The following is an 8,396-nucleotide window of genomic DNA, read 5'->3' as shown; positions in this document are numbered from 1 at the left end:
TCAAATATAAGTTCTTTACCTAAGCCCCAGGCCCATGGAGAAGAACTGACTCTATAAGATCCATGTGTCGAGAGAACTGGCAGCTTTAATAACCTCCAGTAACATTCTGCCTGGCAAAGTTTCCAACTTAAGAGGATGAATGGCCTAAAGCCAGCACTGATCGTATAGCATGAAAAAAACTAATGCCAGAATATAGTTTCAAATTCTGTAAGGCATTTTAAATATCTGGCTGACCCTGCATTGTAATTTCACTGTAACTTTCCCACTTCATTCAACACAGGATTTCATGTTAGGATTTTGAAAGAAAATACAGGGGAAAAAAATTCCAAAACCATACATTGTCCCAACCCCTAAAAGTCCTCTTTATTTATTGCTTCTGTTTTTATTCTGGATCTTATAAGGAAATATATATATACATATATATCTCCTCATATTTCATGTAATTTTATCCTCATTTTCAGACATGATACACTGTTGCTTAGCATATTTTATATATTATCTATGGCAGATTAGCTCATTCCATGCTTATGAAGCACAAGTTAAAAGTTCAGTTGCAGCAAGAGTCAATTCGCTCTTCACTCTGATCTGTGACCCTAGTATTCCATAACCTAACTACCCTTCTAATTAAAAAATAGGAAAACCCCATACAAAAGTGAATGGCCTCCTCCCACTACTTGAAAATACCTCCAATGACACATCTTCATCTAAAATCCAATAGAACTTTCTTTACATACAAAGGGCAGAAGTGCTGACATTAAAATCCAACTACATTCTTTGCCTTACCCTGGACCCTTGGCGATATAGTAATGAGAAAGTTAGACCCCACCCCTGCCTTCTTGGAACTGTATTCTAAATTCTTCTTCTTCTAGGAAGTCTGTTGAAAATTTTAGCTAATCCTGATTTTTTTCTTCTCTGAGCTTCTATAGCACTTAGTATCTATAACTGAATAATTGACCACCCCACTAGTATTCTGCTTGTTTCACTTTCATTATTAGTTCCTACAACATTATTAGTCTCATTTCCCCCACTAGATTACTAACATCTTGAGATCAAGGCGTTTTCTTTATTCTCTATTATGCATAATGCTTACCACAAGAGTGATGACTCCAGTTTAATGTTGGCTTTTTTTTTTAAAAGGATCATTTTGTTTTAATAAAACACTGTGGCCCTGGGGAAAACTTTTTTTCCCCAGTGTGGCAGCCAATGTGTTAAACAATAACGTCCCATTCCTTTCCCCACCCCCGCCCCTGGCAACCGCCATTCTGTTATACTTTCTGTCTGCGATTTTGACAACTATAAGAACCTCATTTAAGTGGAAACATAAAATATTTGTCCTTTCATGACAAGGTTCATCTGTGGAGTAGCATATCTCAGAATTTTCTTCCTTTTTATGGGGCTGAACAATATTCCATTGCACGCATAGGAGGTCTGTCCGGAAATTATCCAGCCGTGTAACATGCAAAATAGAGACATTTACTGAAGAAGATACAAGACATAGGACATAGGACAATGTACATAGGACAATGACGCCTCAGTCCCCTTCAAAGTAGGCATCTCGGGACCTCACAAAGTTTTCCCAGCGTCCCTTCCACTGCTCAAAACACTGCAAAATCCTTTGTTGCAATCGCTATCAGCTTCCTCATCTTATAATATTTTGTTGAATCTCGTCAAAAGTCTGAAATCTCTTCTCTTTCAAAGGTGATTTTAGTTTTGGGAAAAGCCAGAAGTCGCAGGGCTCCAGATCTGGGCTGTAGCAGCGCTGAGTCACCTAGGCGATTTGATGTTTTGCCAAAAACTCCGCAGTACACCTGAGGCTCGGGCGGGCGCGTTGTCACGATGAAGCTGCCAATCACCAGTTCCCCTTAGCTGCGGCTGTTTTGGTTGAGTTGCATCTCAAAACCGATGAACAACATCGAGGTGGTACTCCTTATTAATTGTTTGTCATGATGGGCAACCCCTACCCAATCAGAAAACACAGTTCACGTGGTCTTGATCTTGCTGCCACTTGGCTGCTCCTTCTCCCTGCGTGGAAAACCAGGTGACTTCCACTGCGACGACTGTGCCTTCCTTTCCAGATCATAACCGTAGACACACGATTCATCTCCAGTTGTGACCTTGAAGGAATCCGGTTCATCGGTGGCGGTTTGAAGCAAGTCATTAGCAAACGCAGCACCTGATATTCCTTCTGCTCTGGTAGCAGAAGCCACGGAACCCATTTTGCCACGATGCGTTTCATGCCAAGATCCTGCGTCAAAATCTTGGACACAGAAGTTCTTGGAATCCCCAGAGGAACTTCTGATTCTCGCTCTCGTACTGTCGGTGGCTGATCTTTGTCGCTTGCAGCTCGTGCACGTTAAACTTTCTCAGGTGTTCTGCTTGTCGCAGGCCTTCCAGAACGTGGGTCACTTTCAACAGATTCTCCACCATCTTTGAAGCATCTGTGCCACACTTTTTTATTTGCACTGTGCTCATTGCATCGTCCCTGAAAGCTTTCTGAATCATCCGAAGAGTTTCTGCGGAGGAATGTGCAAGCGTAATGCAAAATTTGATGCAGAATCATTGCTCTACTCGCTCAGTCATTTTGAATGCGACAGCCATGCAGCACACATGCTCACTCAATGACAGCCAATGTTGGCTTTTTATTGCTCTTAAGCAGCTAAAAAAAATTACAAGTAAGAAAGACTGAGAGAATTAAAATAATATTTTGACTGAGGATTTTGACAGACACAAACTAATTGTAATATATTCAAACATAAATATTTAATTGTCAATCTTTGTATAATATTAAGTGAAAAAAGTAAATTGTTATCCCTATATATGCATTGGAAAAAAGAAATAGATAAATATTATACTAAAATAGTAAATTAAATCATAACTTAGTAAACTAAGTTGTGGTTTTTGCTGTTCAAGAATGTTCAACTCCCAGCAATTTCACATGTTTAAACCTACCATAAATCATGCTTAGTTATAGATGGATTAAAATGCTCACATTTTAGGATACTTTTCTCCTTTCTTTTTATAAAGTTTATGAAAAGATGGCTCTGCCACAGGAAATCTAACAGCTAGCATTCTAAAGCCTTGGTCTGATTTGCTGCATTAGATCCAGAACAACTGTCCTAAAGGGGCCACTCTTTAGCGTCTAACCCCCTCTAGTGAGCAGATTGCAAACATTCGATTCATTCTTGCAATTGCACCTGAAAACAGAGGACTTCTGCAGTTGTTGCCATCATTGTTACTAATAGATTTTAATTGCAGAAAATTGCAAGCATGACTTCCTAAATCAATGAACTCGGTTTTTATTTTTCCTGAGCCCAATAGTTTCTGTTTTAGTGTTTCTATTATTAACAGGTTCAGCCTTAACCTTCAATTTGATTTGAATTGTAAAGACTCAAAGTAAAGAATGGTGTCATGACATTTAAGGACATCAGGGTTAACAGGATCATCTATCACCTTTCTAACTTCACTGCAACCAGTCTCTAATACCTACTGCACATTCCATAGGAATAATACTCCTGTGATTTATGGGAAAAAACAAATAGATGGCCTAGTACAAGAGGGCTGAAGTGATTATTAAATGCTACACAATGGAGCTGGGGGCACGTGGTTTTCAATGTTGATATTTAATCATAATTTGGATAAATGTCAGTCTTTTGAAGAATTTCAATATAACCATTTGGTTCTTTGCATTTTAATGTTACTCTTCCGTTGAATTTATGCTTTGAGTTTAGATTTATGGTGCAAATTTCAACTTGATGAATCAAATAAATAAATGAACATCTAAAGATATGTATTTATAATTTACACTTCACTGTCTACATTTATTATTCATTGCTTTCTGAGGTTGAATTTCTTCTGATGGAGACTCTTGGTACAATCACTGAATAATTATCCCCTTTCCCCAGGAAGATCCCAAGCAGCAACTCCACACTCAGGGAGTGTTCTTTGTGAGATATAAGCCTCCAGCTAACAACCATCTCACCTTTCCTAATTTTGTTGGTTCAACAAGCATTAATATGGTCCTGTTAGAAGTAATTCACTGGGCTTTGTGCTATATTTGATACAAAGATAATTAACATGTTTTTAAAATGAGAAATTCCCCCAGGATAGCTGATAATCTAAAAAACAAATTCATGTCTGTGTATAAGTAGCTCTAAAGTAGCACAGAATGTTTTCAGTGCCCCTCCCTGAGGTGCTAAAGAAGGCTATGGAGTTGGAGGAGAGAGTAGTGCTGTCAATCACAGCTGACTTTAGGAAGGAGGTAGCACTTTAGCTGGGTCTTAAATAATGTCCCAGCTCAAAGTTTTTTCTCTACCCATTCCCCCTCTCACTTTCCTCTGCACCAGTGTTTTCTCCCCTTCCAAATGCTTCTCTTCTTTCATACTTATTACCCATCAAAGTGAAGTCATAGCTTCGGATTGGTCAGATGCCAAGGGTGAAGTGGACCTGGGAAAAAAGAAAAAGAACAAAAAAGCCAGGAGCCAGAATAGAGAGAAAGACAAAATGTGTTCCATGGAGATAGGCAAAGGGCTCATTTCAGGAGTCAGACAGGGGAAACAGAAGCCTGCAGCAGGCCCCCTTTAAATATGGAGATTGGTGCAGGACCGGGTCAAGCATGGCAGATGTGAAAATAAAATTTAAAAGTTGCTGGAACCCCTATAACACCTTAAGCTTTGAGAGAGGTGGGACTGCGATCTGAGTCACATATAGTTACAACTTGTGCTTCTCAGATTATAGATTGGCTCACTTTCTTATTTTTCTCTTTCTGTATATTGATTGACTAGAGAGAACAAGTGATATCAGGGACAAAAACCTTCTGCCCTCTTAATTAATGACCCTTGATAAAGATTAACTTCCCTTTTATTGTCCTGCTTTGCTTAGTCCAGAAAAATCCATGAGTGTTACACCCTCTGTAAAAGATGTTAAATGTACCCTTCCCAAAAGAAACACTACCTATAACAAATCAAATTGCTATAACTATGCACCAACATTGTACAAAAAATGTTGTGATCTTGCTAAAACACTCCTCTGCCTCTGTCTCTGTCTATATAAATGAAACCTTAACATTCCTACTTTGGAATACTGACTCCATTCCTTGGAGGTGGTGTTTCTGGGTTTCAACTTTGCACTTGAATAAACTTTTTAAATTAGATTCTGACCCTTTTGATTATTTTAGGTTGACAAAGGTAATGTAAAATATACCTATGCCAAGACATTTATATTCTAGGCTTAAGTATGGTCCTTCTTTCTGGCAAGCAATGGTAACCCCATGGTACTCTAGGGCCTCCTAGCCCAAGGAGGAGGTAACAAGTCCTGGGTTATCCCAGAAAATTTGAAGCTATGAGTTCAGGTCTACTTGGTTTGGGTCATGTTGTTCCATGCATGCTGAGAGAGCAGGAAAAGACCCACTCTTCTTAAAATATGGAATAGGTTGCACTTTTTCTTCAATGTCCCTAATAATCTCCTGTTGTATTAGGTAAAAGATACCATGGAGTAGACCTGAGAGAACAGTCCTTCAAGGACACAGCCTCATGTTACATCCTTACATAAAAACAGAAGCCCCAAAGAACCAATACATGCAGGGGTAAAGCCAGTGGCACCCTCTGTTCCCTTGTGGACACCCCTTCCTCCTCTCTGACCTTCTGCTTCTTAAAGAAATGCTGGCCTGTGTCCTCTCCATTCTCTAAGCTCTCAAAAAGTCCAAGCTTTCAGCCTTCCAGAAAAGCTTGAACTTGATCCTTCTGACCACTATCCAAGTGTCATTTAATCTCAGTTCCTTGGTTTCCTTACCTGTAGAATGGAAATAATAACTACCTTACAGAAATGTTGGGAGGATTAAATGAGATAATGTTTATGAATTCAATGAGAGACTATACTATATGTCAATGATTTTAAGTGAGGTAACTTACATACATTTAGAAAATATTATATAGCACACAACAATTCTTTAGCCTCATCTATGCTATCACCTTGGAGTTGCTTTAATTTGTGCAATTATCTAAGTATTCATATGTGTGAAAGTGATTTATAAACTGTAAAAACCTATGCAAATGTGATATTGCTAATGATTTACTTACTCTGAGGTGTTATCCTTCACAAGAGTTATTTGCATTCTATTTGGAGACAAAATCTTAAGCTAAAGTTGACATTGTAATGATGGTAATTTACACATCAGTCTCATGGGTTGAGATAAGAGAATGTGGGAAAGGTGAACTATGTCCTCCAGTATCCCCCCAAAATATATTACATAGGAAAAGTAAATCAACCTTACATTTCTCTACATATAAAAGCCACACAGGATGACAACACAGGCCCTAGGGGTCTAGAGCAGATCCATAGGCAGTGGATCTGCCATAGGCAGTGAAGAATTAGACACCTTTTGAAAAACAACTCTTATTTTACTCTTGAGCTCCAGGAAAGAAGGAATGCTTGACCTTGGGGCTCCAAGCAACCATGCACCCAGAACTTCTCAGTATGAGTGTGGTCCTATCAGACCCACCAAATCAGAAAAAGTTCGTTTCTAGAAAAGGAGCTCATTTCTGTGTGTAAGTAACTATAGCGTTACTTGGAGAGATAGATGAGTTAGTTGGAGAAATGGATGGGTCCAAACAATTCCTCATAAAAACAGGATGCTACACTTGATCTTAGCCAAAAGGCCAAGAAGGGACTTTGTGTGTCATTGCAGGTCTATCAGTTGTAACAAATGTTCACTTCGGTAGAGGTGTTAATAATGGGGAAGGTTGTGGATATTTAGGGGCAGAGAGCACATGGGAAATCTCTATACTTTCTACTCCATTTTGGTGTTGTAGGAGCCAAGTAAAACTTCCCTTTCACCTTCTGAAGGGTTGCTCAAGATCAACCAACAAGATGCAGATTAAAAGGAGAAAAGGCATAGAAATCTATTAACATGCACAGGAGAGAGTCACTGAGTGATTATCCCACCGCACAATGGGGTACAGATGCTTATATTCCTTTCTTCTTAGGGGAAAAGGACATGGAGAAATGTGGATGCTTTTAGGGAGGTAATAAATGATTTTTAGGGAAATTCAATGAGCTTGAAGGACATACATGGCTTGGGACAAAGTCTGTTGGGCCCTCAGAGCAGAAAATGGTTTGTGACAAAAACAACCAAGAATGTTGACAGACTTCAGTCTTTCTTCCTTTGACATGAGTTCAGTTAATTAAAACTCAGGGAAGGACCAGAGGTAATTGTTTTCTTTTTTAGTGGGTCTGCATGTTAGGCAGATAAGGGAACTTCAGAAAACAACTGCATCCTGTGCTTTGGGAGGGAGAGGACTGATGGGGGTAAGGAGAGGGGGTAGGGGGAAGGTCAGAGAAACCTTGAGGTTTCTTCAGTTCAGCATGTACAAAATGCCGTGTTTTGGGGTGTTGGTTTCTGAGCCCCAACATTGTGAATCTAAAACTGCTCTTAAAAAATAAAGTCTATTTAAGAAAAAAAGGATGTACACACTAGTCTGTGTGTATCTCAGGCCCCCTTGGACCTCCAGTGTTACACCCATAGGCACACGTGGACAGGCACACTCACAACCTGGATGGCGGGATGCTGAGCCTGCCTCCCTCCCAGCTTTGCCATACCATAAGACAACTGGTAAAGCAGCATTCTCTTTGAGTTTAAGGATCAGAATCATTCACCATCAAAGCGTCCATATTTTGCACCCAGAAGTGAAGGTCAGAGAAGAGATGCAGCTAAAAATCCCATAGCTAGACAAGAGCTCACCACCATGGAATCCACCCTCCTCATTCCCACCACTCCAACACCACACTACAGCACGGTAGCCTTTAATCTGGGGTCTAGGGCGAATATAAGTTCCAGCATAATTGCCCATACTGCTGTCTGAAGGTGAGGGACTTTGGTAAATTATGCCTATTTGAATTTAGTTCAGTACTGATTCCAGCAGACAGCACTGAAAAACTTTCTAATTCCTACACATGGATGAGGAATCTAGTTCATGCTCCTAAATCATTGCAACAGTTTTTGATCTGATCTAACATAACATTTTTAAAGTACCAATGTTTAGATATAAGAAGAAAAGTAAGGCCCTCATCCCTTATCGTCTGAATGACATTTATTTTTTTTCCCTCTTTGTCTAAAAACAAAAAATCTGAAATCCAAGTTTATTAATTCTTTTGACCCAAAGTGTATTCTGCTGTTGCTCTGAGCAGGCACGGTGGAGGCTGCTGTGAGAGGACAGAGACCAACAGGACACGATGTGCCACCAGATGAAAACCAGTGGGTCTGGTCTATCCATGCAGGCACATTCACAAACATCTCAACCACCAGATTTTCAAGATAATGGCTTTTTAACAAGACCTGCTTACTTCTGACTCTAAATCTAAAGACTTAACAAAATCACGATGGTGGCTGGACTATATCAGCA

This window comes from Microcebus murinus, chromosome 1 (genome assembly GCF_040939455.1).
Source record: "Microcebus murinus isolate Inina chromosome 1, M.murinus_Inina_mat1.0, whole genome shotgun sequence".
NCBI classification, from domain to species: Eukaryota; Metazoa; Chordata; class Mammalia; order Primates; family Cheirogaleidae; genus Microcebus; species Microcebus murinus.
This window is presented reverse-complemented; position numbering follows the sequence as displayed.